Raw genomic sequence first — 17,476 nt, forward strand, 5'->3', positions numbered from 1 at the left:
ACTGCCAAGCTCCCCCACTGAACCCTACAAACTTACAACCCTACGCTTGCAACCGGGGATGCTCCTTATCCATAGGCCCCAAGAAATGTCCCTTAGCCGGGACCAGGCAATCCACAGTTGCTCCCTACCCTACCTAAGTTTGGCCCTGAGACAGGGCAGAGGCTGACAGAGCCGAACTCTTTGCGGAGGCCAGGCACGAAGCCTTACCAACCGCCGCCTCGAGGAGGGGTGGGAGCAATCCCCGGCTGCGGAGGGACAGAGAGCCCAGGGTGGGGCGGGGCGGGAAACCCCCTGTTTCCCCAACCCTGCGGATCGTCCCCCCACTATCTCTTCCTGTCTGACCCTAGCACAAGGGGTACTGCCTGCAGCTCTCGAGGGTTCTGGCACTCTGCTGCTTTAGGGTTCCTGCCTGCAGCTGCCTCAGGGAAATGGTGGTACTGTTAGGGCTGCTGTTTAGGGTTCGGGGTGGGGTATACCTGAACTCCACCTTACCTATACCCCTTCTTTTCACTGTTTACTCAGCCTTTTTTTTTTCTTAGAATTCTTGTGACAGATTGAGGGCACCGGGGAGGGACTGCCACGATGAAATCAAAAGGGAAAAGGAGAAAGACCACCCCTGCAAATCCACAGTGGCTCAGCTGTTCAGCTGCTGCTTCCTGGCAAAAAGCTTTGTCCATCACCACCTCCTTTAAGCAGTGCTCCAGGTCCAAGTGCATCCAGGTGTTCCCCCAGACCCTAGGAGATGCTCTCACCGTCACTCCATCAGATGCCACTGGGAGCCCACCAGAAACTCCTATCCTCCAGCAGATCCATGCCAACGTTGATTTGCCACTCGTATTTGGCCCTGTAATAACAGCAAAATTGTTGCCCTCCGTCAGGTACGTGTTGTTAGACACAGGTTTTTCCATAGCCATCTTTTCAAGAACAGGGTGCCATCCCTGCTTGATTGCTAAATTATCGGTAAATTCTGGAAAACCTAAATGAGAGAAACAATCTAAAAGACTGAGGAGTTAATATGGGAACCTTTACATCAATTAAACTAAAATGTTTTGAAATAAAGTGAATTCTTCCAGTCCAACTGCAAAAATCACATTCCTAAAAATAAAATAACCAAAAAACAAACAGCATCAAATTCCCACCAATATCATCAATAAAATCACGATACCTCCACTCCACCAGCCAAGGGAAAAAAATCTTAACCTAGAAAAAATCTGAACCCCCTCAAAAAGATTCAGCACTGAAACACAACTCATCCTAACACTTCAACTAACAATACTAAATTAAATTTTCAAAACAAATATTCCCTCTATCCACACCACCACTACCACATAAAACAAATAAAGTACTCTCATCACAGCACCCCCCAATCAAAAACCTAAATTGCCCTAAAATCTTTAAAATAATCACAAATTAACCCCAAAATAATAACTTTAATCTCACTAACAAAAAAAAAAGAAAACAACCCAAAACAGGTAACACAAACAAAACCAACACTGTACAATGAACTACCAGCAAAAAAAGATGCTATGCTCTTCACTAACAGTTCTTATCACATCAGAAAAGTTAAACATAGATAAAAAGCAACCCTATTGAACTCCACACAACAAATCACATCAACTATGAAAAAATAATCAAACCAACTCACTAAACTCAAAACCATTCAACTAACCCTAAACATTAGTAACAAAACCACTAAAGCTCTACATTTATACTAATACCTAAATACTCACTAATACTCTATAAGAAAACTTAATAGCTAATTAAAAACATAAAAAAAAATCTAAACTACTAAAAAATTAAAAAACATCACCCCCAAAAATAAACCTATAAAAATCCACCATATAAATGCCTGTCCCCAGAAATTAAGCTAATAAGAAACACCACAACAGAAAGAAATCCAAACTTATCATCAACACCTAAACTAAAAAACACAACATTAAATAAATAGAACATATACATTATTATACACCAACTACAAACAAAATAAAATTATACAATCAATTACTAAAAATCACCTTAAAACCACTCAATAAAAAACTTTAAAAAATTGAAAACTGCATCTAACAAAAGCCACCTAATTAACACCCAAAACTCAGCTAACCAAACAAACCCTACCCAATCTGAACCCCTACGTACAATGAGCAAAACCCAGTAATACATATCAAAATCTATTTTAATTGATTCTACCTAAAATACAAACAAACCCATTCATAAAATCATCTTTATTCAAAAAACAAATCGCACATAGCATACAACACAAAAAAAATCAAACACACTGTGTACCACCAAAAAAATTCTAATATTGAATAAAAACCACATATAAATACCTCTGCTTACTAAATATTACTACCACTATTTACATTTACCTGTATCTATATAAAAGCATATCTAAAATTAAAAAACATTATTTTGACCTCTAAGCCAAATATATACAATAAAAAATAAAATGTCCTTAAATTACATTATAATATGATATCCCCATCATCTGCTTTATGCCCAAACATAAATTCTGTAACTTCAAAACTAAAAAAAGAAAAAAACTCTTTGAACATACAATCTATATACAATACTAACACAGCCTCACTCAAATTCTCTCTCAACTCTATTGTCTAACACAGACAACAAAAAATCCATTTTTTACTTTTTTAAAATAACTTCTCATTGATTAGCGAATACAAAATAATTGCCAAAACCGTTACAACCTCTTCTAAAACTATTCAACTTCACTCCAATCCAAAAACCCAAGCTACCACCAAAACATCCCACGGCTCAAAAAGATCCACGCCACAGCCCAACTCCAAAAACGTCCAAACCACACGTGCAGAAAAACCCTTCTAAAACTCCTGAGCTTTTCTCCACAACAAAAAAATATCTAACGTTATTCATCCTTTTTTTCCTCTTACATACGCCCTACTTATTAAAATAAACATTTTATTTCACTTTTCCTCAAAAAAAAATTTCCTTGAAAATCAATTAAAAAACGGACTGAAACCTGCCCTCTATTAAGAAACATTCATTTAAAAACATTTCCTCCCAATTGGTCTCAAACCTTTTTTGGATCCTGTTCCAGTACACCAGAACCAAATCAACCTGCTCTGGCTCTGGAAACATCAGCAAGCACCCAGAGCACGAAGCACCTCGCCCTTCCTACCCCGCTGTCCCTCGGCCCTGCTCTCTCGCATCGAGCGCTGGGAGCCAGGTTCAGCCCCGAGAATTGTCACATCCATTTCCTCGGACATTCCAGCTTCCACGGGGATATTGCGGGGACCCCCTGCATTCCATTCCCTAGTACAGCACCAAGACAAAGTTCTCACTCGGCCCGCGTCTCCAGAAAATCGTGTGCAAGGCTTAAACAAACCCCGAGGCTTGAGAAATATGGTCTGCCCAAAAAGCCCAACTCTGCATCCAGGGGAAATGAACATCACAAACAGATTCATGCACCCCAGATGCACGGGACGCTGTCAGCTCGGACCTGCAGTCAACTCGGCAATGGAAAAACCTGAGCTCGAAGCCCTCATGTGAGGGTGCAAAAGGCATTGGACACAGTTTCTAGAAGGCGCCACATCGTTATTTAAAGGCGCGGCTCGGCTAAAGAGCAACACCGACAAAGCCCCGAGACAAAAAGGCCGGAAGGTCGGGCTTTTCCCCCTCCCCTCCTCCCAGCGGCTTTTGCCAGAGCACTCTGAAGCCGATAAGCCACCAGTGTCCCCCAGCGGCCCTCGCCGGGACTCGCTCCCGGGCTGGCGCCGCTCCAGGTGCGGGGGGACCCGGGCGAGCCACGCGAGCCCCGGCAGCGGCGGCACTCGGCACCCGGGGGCGGCCCCGCGCTCCCGGCCCCGGACGGAGCGCGGCTCCCGGCAGGAAAGCGGCTCCTCCGGCGGGCGGGGGCAGCTCCGGCACCGGGACCGGCCCGAAGGGGCCCCGGCGGTGCCCGAGCCCCACGCCCGGAGCGGGCGGAGCGGCCGGGACGGACACAGCTCCGCACCGCGGCTCCCGCCTGCCGGCCCGGCAGAGCTCGCCCCGCCTCAGCGCGGCTCTGCCGCTCCCCGGGGGCTGCCCAGCCGCCAAATTCCCCCTGCACCTCAGCAATGCCCCAGGGAATGGCAGGAGTGCTGCCGTGCAAGACATTTGGTGCCAGGGGGCAGAAGCGCTCTCAAATGCAGCGGCACGGCGCCATGTGACCCCGCCAAATGCTGCAAAAGCCGGTGTTTTCCGGTCAATTGAACCCCGGAAACTGAGGCAACGGGGGGTGTTCACCTTAAACAGTGCAATGGCAAATAAACGTGTGCTCCCCCCTTCAATTTAATCCCCTACAACAGCAGAAGAGGAGAGATTTCCCTCAAATCTCTCGAACGATGGGGAAAGGAGGATTTTTATCTCCGTTCAAACCCTTACAATTCAGGGACAACAGGGCCATGAGGTATTTAAAACTTTAGTGTATGAAGAATGCTTTTTTCGTAGAGTTCGACTCATTCTTAGTTCTGAAAGTCTGTGCATGTGAACAGTCCTGCTTAAGTTCGATTTCTTACATAAACAGCTCCTGTAGACAGGTAGAACAGGGAGGGTGAGTTCGCTGCAGAGAGGAGACTTTTCCTTTCCCCTCAGCCAGGCGGGGGAGCAGCAGGTCTGGATATTCTCCTGCAGTGGAGCCTCTTCTGGTTTGTAAGTGCCTTCAGAACACCCTGACTTCAGGGAGTGTTTTTTATTCCTAAACGATGAGAAAACAGAGCTGATAGCATTGGATCCTCTCTAGATGCTTGCTGTTCATGTTTTCAGGCTGTACCTGCATATTTTAAGCTGGCTACATTTTAACTGTAATTTATTGTGGTTAATTGGAGTGAAAATGCAGAAACTGGAGCCAGCAGAAATTGCTGTGGAAAGCACTTTGCTGCTTACAGGGTGGACAGTGTTTCTGGGCTTTTACTGTGCTGCTATTTTCTGCCTTTATCTAGATGAAGGTACATCTGCCCCTCCTGCTACGCTACACCCAGTTCCTGTGGAAAGGGGAGAGGATTTTTGCTTTCTTCCTTGGAGAAACCCTTACCCATGTGGAGGTCATGGAGCAGGTAAGCACCGTCACTGCTCTCTTTCTCGGCACATCTTTAGAAGAAGAGTGTTAATCCTGTTCTTGTTTGGAGTGAAAATGGTGGGATCGCGCTCATGAGGTCTGCTCTGGACTCTGCACACAGCGTCACTCTTTGTGATGAGTCTACACTGGGGGTGGGTTATGGACCACCAGTAGGAGTTTCCATCTTCTTGATGTGTTTTGGACACTAAGTTCCTCCTCAGTGTTGTAGGACTGAGCATTTCACTGGAGTAGAGAGACCTGACTAAAAGATACAGACCTAAACTCTCAGATCCATTAGTGGAGAGTTGGATGCCATGAGTCTCTCTGAAAATCACTGCCCTCAGCCATTTTGGGCGTTTTCCTTGGCGACACACATTTTACGTGGTGTGCTGCTTTGGGACCCGTGTCTCTGCAGTGACAGCAGTGGGGAGGATCAGTGCACACAGCAGGAGTGCTCTGGGTGAGGCCAGGACTGCCCTCGACTGCTCTTCAGTCCCTGCTTGGTGTTCTCATGCCCAGTCTCCACAAGGCATTGCTGCAGCATGTGGGGTTTGCTCGTTCTAGGCTACAAGAGGATGAGTTTATAATGGCTTTCTAATTTACAGAGCATAACTTGGTTTGGCTGTAAGCATTCAGAGAAAAAAAAAAAAAAGAGTTTCAATTGCAATTGGAGCAAATCATAATAAGGAAGCTGCTGGCAATAGTCCTTGTGGGGTAGGGAAGTCTTATATGCAGTGATTTAGAGAGTACATTAAATTAATTATAAGCTCCTAGAAGTTAATATTAGTTAATATTAGCTCGATTAGACTAAAATCACCCTTACCTTTTATTTTTGGAAGTTCATTAAGTGAGGATGTTTATGCTCATGTTCAGTTGCATCAATTGTCTTATGATCCGTTTTGCTTGCATCTTTTTCTTTCTACGAGTCCTTGAAACCTACAAATCATTAAAGAGAGCAGTCATGCCTATAGTTAGAACACTGTCTAAATCCTTAACAGGATTGAAAAAAATCACCCCTGCAGCAGCATCCTATTTTTGCCTCAAGACCTGCAATTAATGGCTTTCTGGTTCTCTTTGGGGTTTTTAATGCAGTTTTCTCTCTTTTAATCTTTATTTTGTTGATTATTTATGACAAATAAATAATCATAATGCAGACATTACATTTTGTGATCTCAAATAGTTATGTCAGTGTATTTACATAGATAAAAAAAAATCTGGCCTATAATTGTCAATATCACTGTCTTGGTGAGCAGTATGATGAAATAACTTTTTTCCCCATCAACCTTTAATTTGCATTTAAGATACTACATAAACATTGATATTATTTTGATATGTTATCACTTATGAAAGCTTCTCCTCCCATCAAAAAAACAAAAAAGGAAAGGAAAAAAATCTCGTGGCAAGATAAGATATCCACTGTCACAGAAAAGCATTATTGCTTGTCAGTCACTGCATTGTTTCTCAACATCTGTTCTGAGTTTGAACACCTGTATGCCCCACAGACACCAAGAACCTTCATTATTCCACATGAAAATGCAGAAAATACAAAACGTATTTTAGTGGCATTTCAAGTGTAATCATCCTGTTTGCATTGGTATGCATAGCTCACATGATGTTTCATTTGTTTTCTGTCCAAAATAACATTCCTTTTGCAAAGTTTAGCTTTGGATATGGAGAAATACAAGGGTTTCAAATGCCATTCAGACTTCAAACTAACATCTGCCTTAGAGATCTCGAGGAATTGGGACTGGAGCTTGGCTGTGAGTGCTTGAGTTATGGTTGTTGTTGCTGGAGGGTGTAGCTCACGCAATCCTTAGTGCATCTGCCAAAAAACAGTTATGAGAACTTTCAACTTTTATTTCATTTCAGCAGGAAAAAAAAATTACCTGAGTTAAGAACCTGTGATACGTTTTAATTTGGAAATACCAGTTTGCCCCTTCCTGAAAGGACTGGAAAATTCCACTTTATAACGTTTAATTTGAGTAGGCACATTCAAAAGGAGTCCTTTCTAGCTGATAGTTCAGTGGAGCCTCTGGTAGGCTCCAGTTAAGGCCTGATAGACGTGGCACAAAAGATGTGATAGAAATTTAGCAAAGGAAGTTACCAACGGAGTGCAAAAATCTCAGACAGCACCAATTAATTTATCCCCTCTGCACTCAATGATGTGAAATCAGTCTGCAGCAGCACTAGCTCCCATTTGTTTATGTAATTGTGGGAATAAAATCTAGTGAAGCTCCTGAAAGCAAAATTTTACCTTTTGTTATTAATTTTTGTTTCCTCCCATTGCCATTTTTGGGTCAACAAATTCAGACAGAACAAGAGCAGAAGCAGTTCTGGTATGAATATTATCATTGCATGTTACTATTGAATATATGAAATACAGGAGTGGGAATATTCCTAGTGTATATGTAGGTGTAGTTTTTTTTTCCAATTTGTTGTTTTTAAACCGGTTTTGACTGTTCCATATGCTTGCATGTAAACATTAGTTCGTGTAAATCAAACCTCAGGTGTGTAAAGACAGTAACAAAACTACAAAGGGATGCTCCTTTCTCTCTTTCTAATCTTAATTTTGATCTTTTTTATAAATGATATTAGAATTTTGACAACTAGGTCCCTTGAGTTAACAGCAGTTTAATTAAAAATGAATGAAATTTAGTAAATTGAATAGTGATTTGGTATAAAAGAATACAGTTTAGTAAAAGAATACAATTTACCAAAAAATTACAATTTATATATATAATCTGCCAGTAATTAAGTATGATTAAAGCATAAGCAAAACCGACCGGGGTACGGAGGGGGTTCCCCACCCTGCCTCAGGTACAAAACAAAACACCTCAAGCTAAACTCATGTACTGTGTGTTTATACATATTCATTCATGTTTCCTGACAGTTTCCTCCTATTTCCCATTTTTCTGACTTTATGTCCCTTTCCTTCACGGCCCGTGCCTCACTTGTTGTTAGGGGGTCTCCAGTCTTCTTTTGGTGGTCTTTTGGTGAAGGCTTCTCCTCTTCCTCGTTGTCCTTTGGATAACCTCACAGGTTTGTGTGAGCGTACTGAGCGTTGTGTTATGTTAGTCTACTAATTAGTCTGATAATTACTGGGTTTTAGGGTCCAATGCCTGAAGCCGTTCTAATTTTGTCCATCTCAAGGCCGTTTTGGTCTTGGGACATCACTGATCTTCCAAACTCCATCCTGTACCTCAATTTTAACGTGTAACATCTGTAAGGGGTGCCTCTGCCTTGTAACACCGATTCTTTTGCTTGCCTCTAATAATAACTTTAATAACAGTTGCAATTTAGTTTGCACAAATCAATTCAATGTATTACAATCTTGAAAAAAAATCCTGAAAGTTAAAGTTCAAATCTTCTAATTATTGTGTCAGGAAGAAGAAAGAAACAGAAGAGCAAGTGATCTCCAGCCTCTTTCTTTCATCCCAAACTTTGTCTAAAAACCTGGAGGTGCTTCTCACAGGATTGCCAAGTTACCCTACTTCAAGGGGATGCCCAGGATTTACAGTATTGGTTCCCTGGGAACCCAGACTGAGTCTCCTTTTTTTAATGCTGCCTTCATTTGGTTACTGAAGATCTTCTCTATTTATACAGTACATTTTTGATAGAAATCTATACGCTGGTTTTAGATATACCACCCATTCTGTTACAACTTGATTTCTGTTGGTAAGTACTGCTAGAGCAGAACCTCGAAAGCAGTCACCGTCTTACTCTTCTTCTTCTGAGCTGTTGTCAGGAACTGCATTTAGTCTAAATATCTGTCGCTAAAGGACACAAAATGATTCACACCAACAATCTCAATGTCAGAATAAAAAAACGTGCCTTTGTTCTCTGACTCCAGTATTTATAGATTCTCAACAATAACCAGCAATTGGATAATTAAGTTACCACCTTCCCAAGCACACTGGTCATGAGAAACATCCATCAAAACACATCATCCTTAGAAGGAATGTGATAACTTATCACATTATTATAGGACTTCCATGGGAAAGTAACTAAAAGTATGAAAACACTATCAGAAGGTTTAATTTTCAGGGTGACAAATATCCATGCTCAGTGCCCCGTTACAGAGCTGTCCATAACATCACATGCTTTTCCAGTTCTTTATTTTAAAAGGGAACATCATCTGTTTAAAGCCTTGCACTCGACTCACAGCACTGTGACCTGAAGCAAACGTTTGTCTCCTGTTCCGTAAGAGGGGCTGGCTCAAACCCCGGCAAAGAGAGACCAGCGAGCGTGTCTTGCAAAAGTAACTGTAACACATTTTTATCTTTGTCCTACCGTCAGGGTGTGCACCTGTCTAAATAGGGCCTGCACAGATTCTGACACGGATACGTTCATTACTTACAATGTGGGTATTGGAACCTTTGTCCAAATCTTTACTGAATTCCATAGAATTGAGTAAACTGGCTGAATTCAACAGCTCCTGGAAAATCAGGTGGAGAATCTTTTTGTGCATGAGGACAGGAAACATTTTTTAGGAATTGCTGCCTTTGCCTTTCTGCAGTGTTGCTCCCAGGGTATCTCAGGGAAACGCAGACCTTGCTGCTGGTGGAAATGCTGTTGTGAGTGCTCAGCAGCAAAGCGAGGGGAGAGCAGGTCCTGGTGTAAACAATAACAGCCCTGGCTCGGCAGAGGCTGGAGCTGAGTGGGGTTTTGTCCCTGGCTGCAGTTTCAGGCCTTCCCTGGGTGCCTCAGACACGCGGGGTTTGAAGCAGCGACCTGCAGGTTGGGTTTGGCAGCCAGAGCTTTCCACGGCTGTGCTGGCAGCCAGGAGGAGAGCAGCGTCCCAGCTTTCCTGGCCACTCCGAGCAGCTCTGCAGCTCCCTGCCTGCGCTTTCCAGCACAGCTCCAGCCAGGGGGGATGTCTGCATCAATCCCCGGCCTTCTCTCGGGAAATGGCCCGGCTAATTTTAGAAGCAGGAACAGCGCAAAGAGGCCCATTTCAAATGCAGCCAGAGCACCTCCCCTCTAATCAGCGCTGAAATCTGATTGATGCTGAAGCCTTTCCTTAACAGAATGTTTATTGCTCTTAAAGGGGGTGGGGAGAAAAACAACACAAGAGATCTTTTACAAGGCAGACATAAGTGAACAGAAGCTCTTTAAATATGAACTTGTGGGAACCGGCAGACTGATGCAATATATCACGGGGACAAGAAAGGCCAGACAACAGCTTGCTGGGGCATAAAATCAGATGGGGAGAAAAGAAACCATGGTACTTTTTGCCTGACACGACCTGAGGAAAATTACTGGCTGTTATGTGGCTCTTGCATGGTTGTCTCAGGCATATCATGTTCTCTAGTGATTAAAATACAACTTCTGGTCACAGCAGGAACCCAAATGCTCTTCTGAATTTTGTGCAAAGTGTGACAGCCATTCCTTCAACCCAGGTGGTGTTTCAGAATATGCTTCGACAACTGCTTTTTATTGCATTTGATTCCTGTATTGTTGCACTGAATGAAAACATGGGAAGCCCAAAATCTTCTGGCAATATTCTGTTTATAAGGGGAAAGGTCACCTGCTCTCAGGGTCTGTGGATGTTGTATGGATTCACACCATGCCAGGAAGGTAGGGAAGACAAAAGTATGCACATTTTTGAATTTTTTACCTAAACTCTGAAGCACAAATGAATTTTTTTTCAGTGAACAGCTGCTGGAGAAAACATTTTGCTCCAGGAGTACAACTAGCACGTTATTTTCCTGGCAGGACTACCAATGAAGGCTCTTCTCTTCCTCGCTCACTAGGGGAGCCTGGGGCACGAACAAAGTCGCAGAGAGAGGGAGTCTGATGCATTTTTTGGCGTCTGCTCCTCAATAGACCTTTGCCATCTTCCTTTTCACAGAGGGTAGGCTGTTTTTGCACTGTTTGGTCTTGTACATAACTATCACTAGACTTGAAAATGTTACTTAGCTGCGGGCATGAGAAACTTTAACCTAAATAAGGCCTGAAGCTGATATATTTGGGCCTGGCTTTAAATGCTGACATTTTGGGCTGCAAATTAGAGCTCAGGTTGAAAGGCGCTGCATTATTTGGAACTGTAGGTACATTTCTCCTCTGACTGCTACAGGTGAAAGGATCAATACCCTCTTATTTTTGGTAGGATGGGGCTTCCTGGTCTTCCTTATAGCTTCAGAAAGAGTCGCAGTTTTTCTCTGTACACAATGTCTGCCACAAACCTAGCACCATTCTAGAACATTTTGTTACAGCTGATTGTGCCTCAAATGTCATCTTTGGGAAGATTTTTTTTTTCCTCTCTTTAGTCTGGGCAAAAATGAGTGCTGGTGAGTGATTTTTTTGTGCGATTTAAGTTCTCAGAGAAGAGATGATGAGAGCATTAGCAGTCCTGTAATGTACAACTTGTTACAACTCCGTGCTCTGGTGGGTTTTACCAAGCTCTTGCCACAAACTTTGCTGGGAACAGACAAGCTTGTTCTGGAGGCTTTTAACAAATCCAACCAGGAACATTTTTTGAGAACTGTAGGACTTTTTTGAGGATGTATGTAAAGATCTAATGTGAGGCACAGAAGTGAAAGCCCTAAGGCAAGGAAGCAGCTCCATTGTTTGTGCTCTTAAAATGACTTTAGAGCTCAAGTCACTTCTGAGCCAAAAACAATCAGATATTAGACCTCAGTGAACTTGTGGATGTCAGAACTATTTTGAGAAATGGGAATACTTCATCGTAACCACATATTTGGCCATGATACCATGTGTGGCCCCAATTCAAAGAAACTGTAAATACTGCCGTTTATCCAAATTATTGTTCCCTTGCTATGTCTAAACCTGAAAGAAAAACAGTTTCTTAGTAGTTTGTATGCTGCTATAAATAATATTTCTCTTTATTGCATACTGAGAGAAGAATAGCACTCCATGAGTCATACTTATTGTAGGATGTGTGGACAAAGCTCTCAAGGCTTTATGAGCTTCCACAGTGTGCAAAAGCCTTAAGGTTCAACAGTCTTGCTTCTTCCAGCAATAAATTAAAGGCAGATTCCTTAAAATCCTTGGGCACGAGTAGCTGAACTTGCTTTAAGGAGCACCTTGGTACTAAGTTGCTCTCGGATTCAAACGGAGGAAAGCAAAACCTCCTCCTTATGGGTAAGGTGAAGGAAAATTTTTGTCCAGAAATTTCTTGGGTTTGATTGGTGTTATTATTCAATAAGGTGGAGGTAATGTGTTCACTGAATGCTGCAATGCACAACTGCCAGGATTGGTTTGGGGAGTTTTTAATCATTTACTAGCAATGAAATCTACTTAAGAGAAGTGACACTTGGCCATCACTTATTGCAAGTGACACAAATCCTGCTCTGTTACAGCTCTAGTCTTGTTGAAGTCCATGGCAGTAGAGAGAAAAAATCGACCCTCCTTATTATCATTTACAACTTTGAGCCAATTTGCCAGATAAGTTGCCTCAATACCATTTTGATCATTTTGATATTTCTCTTGTATCAGAATTGCTGTCTGTGGAAATTCCAATGGGACTGTATCTTTTGTAAAATGACAAACCCAAAACATGAAAAGACAGTGATTTTGAGCTGTGCAGTTCCTTGCCTACAGAATTATCTTCTGCAAATAAGTACCTTTGAGTGGCCTGAGGCAGCAGAGTTTTTTGCTGTCCTGTGTAAAGGTCAAGAGATGTGAAGTTCAGTGGGTGCATCTGGATGTTTTACCATATCTGGCTTAGCTGGAAGGTTTGTGTCAGTATTGTTCATTTTGCCTGAACAAGAGCTGAAATAATGAGCCAGCCTCTGTGACTGAGCACAGCTTTATCTTCAGTACCCATCTGATAGGAGACAGGAGCAACCAGAGCCACAGTAAGGACGGGATCACCAGGAAGCCACTGAATAAGATTCTTTGAAGAAATTTCCTGTGTCTTCAGATACTTCATCCAGAAACCTTTCTCTATTTTGCAATGGCTCTGAGGGAAGCACATGATACACTGAAAGACACTGAATAATCTTCTGACTGGCCAGATCTATTCTGTACCATTGTCAAAGAGTCCAGTAAATACACATGGGAATAATTTCCATTTGTGTGCAAAAGCAAATATAACTGACCTTTTAATACACTTCTGCAGACAGTCACGTCTGTGAACTTTGCATCTGCAGAGATTGCATTCAGTGTGCCTCAAAAGCTATGCCCAAACTTAGAAGGTGAAATGAAACTCTGAAGTTTAACTTTTTTTCACCCTTTTGAGAACGAGGTTCTCTTGAAAAACCTTGGTTTGTTGATTTATCCCCAGCTTTGTAGCAGAAGTTTCTTGTCCCCGCTATGCTTCGAATTTCCACTTTGCAAAAATGTAACAGTCTCTCATTCCTTGTAATTTGGAGGTAAGAGTGAATGATGCTGTGTTACTGAAGAATATATTTTAAATTTGTCTTTCATTAGGCTTTTACAGGTCAAATCACTATAAAGTTAGTAAGTGATGCTATATGATACACTGAGTAAGGAAAGGCAAGATTTAAGACTTCTAGGTGAGTCTTAAATGAGATGAGGGATTGTGCTACCAATGTTTCAGGACCTGTTTAAACACAATAAACACTGTGAAAATGGATTGCTGCAAAGGAACTGCAGTATTTCAGAAGCTTCATGCCTCCAAAGGGAGAAGCTCTTGCACCCTTTTCCCTCTCTGCTTTTGCAGAATTTGCAATAGTTTTTGTAGGACTTCATGTAGACTCCTCCTGCTGAGTTCTTTTTACTGTCTCTAAGTATGGTTTTACTCTACATACTTGACAAATGTCAGATGAACTATAGGGAAATATTTGATTACATGGGATATCTGCTCCTAGGGCTGGTGGTTTTTTGTTTAACTGCACTGTTAGGTCCATGAAAGAGCAAGATACTCAAGCACAGACCTCTTCAGTGTAGGGCTTGTTTACAAACAGCGAGTGGCTGCTTCCGTGGGATCTCACCTAACACACAACTGTCCATGTCTGTGGGGCACTTCAGCCTCCTGTGGGCTGCTCAGAGCATTTCCTTGTAAGGGATCAGGATTTTCCACCATCAAGACAGCTAAAGCTTTTTACTGTCGCAGGGTAGGACGTAGACAAAGGTTGATTTTGTCCATTTTTCACAGGCATTCATCCAAACCAAACCATTTCAGATCCAGGCCAGTTGGAGTAGCTGAGTACAAACATAAAGATGCTACTTAAGGACAAGACGAAGCGATGAGTAAGTCACTTTTCTATATCTGTCCCTCTTTAAGAGACACACTCGTCTCTGTAAAAGTTCAGATTAACCTCAGTAAAAGACAAATACACATATTAACATGCCTTGAGCAACCAACCTGATCTCTGTGACCCATAAAATGAAAATAAGGATTTTCTTTTTTAAATTTATCTATTAGATTCTTGTGAGTATTATTCAAATATGAAATACCTACAGTGGTGGGACGTGTCAGAATCTTGAACTGACAAATTTAAATCTAGCAAATGTTAAATGATCAACAATTTGTCAATATAATCTCCTAAATAAATCTGAAGGATTAGTGATGATCTCTTCACTAAAGTTGTCTTCTACATTGTAGGACATTTATCAATTAACTAATTTATTAGAGATTATTGGTCAGTGGTTATTTTAAGGGCTGCTACGCTGACTTAGATGGGCTTTAGCACTTTGGAAGTTATGATTTCAGAAGTGGATGCTGTGGGTTCTCCTAAAGATTAATAACAAAAACCTGTGTATATTTCTGGGGGACAAAACAGAGACTGTTTGCTTTTCACTGAAATTAACATAAATGTCATGGGTTTGTACAAAATCCAGGTTTTTATTTTTCTTGGTTGCAAAATGTACCAGCTGATGATAAGGAAAGTCAAGAAAAAAACCACCTATGTAGTTTTTGTATTTCATATTATTTACATGAAAACCAGTGTGAGAGATATTCCTGTAGCAGAGCAGAAGGGATTCTATTACAAAATCTTTTCTCAGAACATTGTTTCTGACTGAAATTTGTGTGATGAGGTCGAATAGAACTTTAAGTTGGTTGAGGTATTTTTGTTTCTTGCCTGAAGGAGAGCAGAGGGAGGAGGAGATGCAACAGAGAATTAAGACAAGAATTTGTCAGTATATTTCAAGAGCTGTCATAGAAATCAAGTGCATCTTGTCCTGGTCTTTCAGTTTCAAGATGAGGATAAGAAAATATGGAATCACTGGGATGAGAACAGAGCAAGGGCAAGGGAAGCCAAACCCATTGCAGCAACTACATTTCCAAATACAGAATAGTTTAATTGTCTGTCCTTGTTAGGCTTGTTTTCTAGATTTAAAAATAGCCAAGATTACTCTTTAATCAACACTTGCAAATTACGATCTGGCAGTGACCTGTGCTGAGCATCCTGCACGTCTGTGTCTTTGGGTGGTCACGGATTTATGAGTTTTCCTGAATGCCTCCTGGGCAGATGGGAGAAAGGCCACTGTTCTTTCAGGCTCATAAATAAATGCCAGTTTTGGCAGTGACAAAACTGAAACTTGGATCGTACCCTTTACCTTCTGTCTCCCCTCATGTCTAAAATACAGGGAACTACCACAGTATATTGACCATGTTTGATTAAAACATTTCAAATTGATGCTTGCCAAACTCTGAGGTTTATACAATGCTGGTCTAGAAGGTGCTATCCTCCACTGCTTTTGGGGGAAAATTGTCCAGTGGTTTGCAAGGTATTTTTAAAAGTTGCTAGTTGATCCAAAAGAATTCTGCCTACCCCTTTAGATTACTGTATTCACATATGTGATAATGTTTCATTGTTCCTCCTATTTATATTCCCCTTAATATTTTTTATGTAATTAAATGAATTGTTGTTTCTCTAGGTGTTTAAAAATAAAGAAGCAATTTCTTCCTTACAGGCATTAGCGTAATTGGGCCAAACTTAATCAAATGTCTAACTAATCATTCTATTAGTTATTCTATTAGTTTTGATGCCTTAAGTTCTAGCTTTCATAGCTTCCATATTTTCCAGATGCTGTACTGCATTGGTATATAAGTCTGAACTCCATATGAAGTGCCAGCCAGTTCTCCTCACAGCTCAGGCACACACAACAATCCTTCTCCAGCCCCACAACCAAGGACACCGCTGCAGCTCCAGCCCCAAAAAGCACAACCAGCAGCGAATTGAGGAGAGCAATCTGGGAGGATGGGACTGCATCACCTGCAGCTGGAATGGGACAATTAACCCCAATATGGAAATGGACAAAACTGATCAAAACGTGAAAACTCATAACCTCCACCTTGGGTGTAGCCTTGGCCAGGCTCTTGCAGTGCCCAAGGTGCATCCTTTGAAGGATTTTTAATAAATCCCTGCTTTATTCCTTTAACTCTGTCCAGCCCCTGCTCCAGGCAGCCTCTCGTGGAATCAGCTTCAGTGGAAAAAACCTCATTAGAACCTGTAACTGAACTAAAACTCTGCTGATTAAAAGCTGATGACCCACGAACAACAGATATGCCATTATACATGTTTATAATATCCTCTGAAATGGAATAAGAAATTAAATGAGAAAATGTCTGGAGAGAGGAAAATATTGCATTATCTCTGCATATTTTATTGTCATCTTCAAGAATGACTCTGAAGGAAGAATGACTCATTTTGGAAACAGAGAAGGTAATGAAATCTCCATGAAAGGTCTGAAACTGGATGGTTACAGTGACTGTCATAAATAGGTTTCCATAAGCTAAATAAGGGAATTTGGTGAAATGTCCAGGTGCTGATTTGGGCAAGTCATTAAATATGTTGGGAGGTGGGATTGCCTGAGTTTGAGCTACAGGAATACTTAAGAATTCTTAAATCACAGCAAGTATTACAGTGTGGTCCTTATTTTGGTTACCATTACCTCTCCTGCATCTCTTCTTTCTCCTTGTAACTTCTCCTTGTGCATTGCAGAGTAGTAGAAATGTCTACGGCTACTGTACTTTAATGTTTGATTAAAGCAAATTATACCAGAGGAGCGGTCAGAAGAATGCTTTCATAACCTAGCAAAATATTCTCAGGAAGAGAAAAAGTAATCCCTGCGAAATGACTGTTTCTAAAAAAAGGAACAACTTATTAGACTCGAATGGTTCTTCTCAAAGATGAGCCAGTCATGGAGCTCATCCATCATTTCCATCAACATCATGGCAGCAGGAGCTGTGGAAAGAAATGCTCAAGGACAAGTTTTCTGATCTTTCCCTGTGGCTTGGTGCCAGTAACCCAGCTATTAGGTAAGGCTTTGCTTCACCTCTGCTCTTTCTAACTCTGACATGCGGTGAGAGGGACGCTTGGAAACATGGATGAGAAAAATAGTAGCGTCCCACTCACATGAGGATTAGTTACTGCACAAGATGCTTTATGGGACTGCTCGGTTTTCTTTTCTCTCCCTCAGCTTGAAAAGTTCTGATATTTCTTGGTCTCTATTGTTCCATACTATTTATAACAT

At 41.7% G+C, this 17,476-nt stretch overlaps 1 long non-coding RNA gene across 1 annotated transcript; it reads left to right on the forward strand.

Moving 5' to 3' along the window:
- The first annotated feature begins 4,854 nt into the window (after positions 1-4,854).
- LOC106628456 (uncharacterized) lies at positions 4,855-16,645 on the forward strand. The gene is made up of 3 exons (XR_001331846.2): positions 4,855-5,066; positions 14,151-14,245; positions 16,027-16,645. It is a non-coding gene; the product is annotated as an uncharacterized LOC106628456 (long non-coding RNA).
- The last annotated feature ends 831 nt before the right edge of the window (positions 16,646-17,476 follow it).

Source organism: Pseudopodoces humilis, chromosome 10, assembly GCF_049639895.1.
Source record: "Pseudopodoces humilis isolate 2021_Gansu_Grassland_sample_001 chromosome 10, ASM4963989v1, whole genome shotgun sequence".
Lineage (NCBI taxonomy): Eukaryota > Metazoa > Chordata > Aves > Passeriformes > Paridae > Pseudopodoces > Pseudopodoces humilis.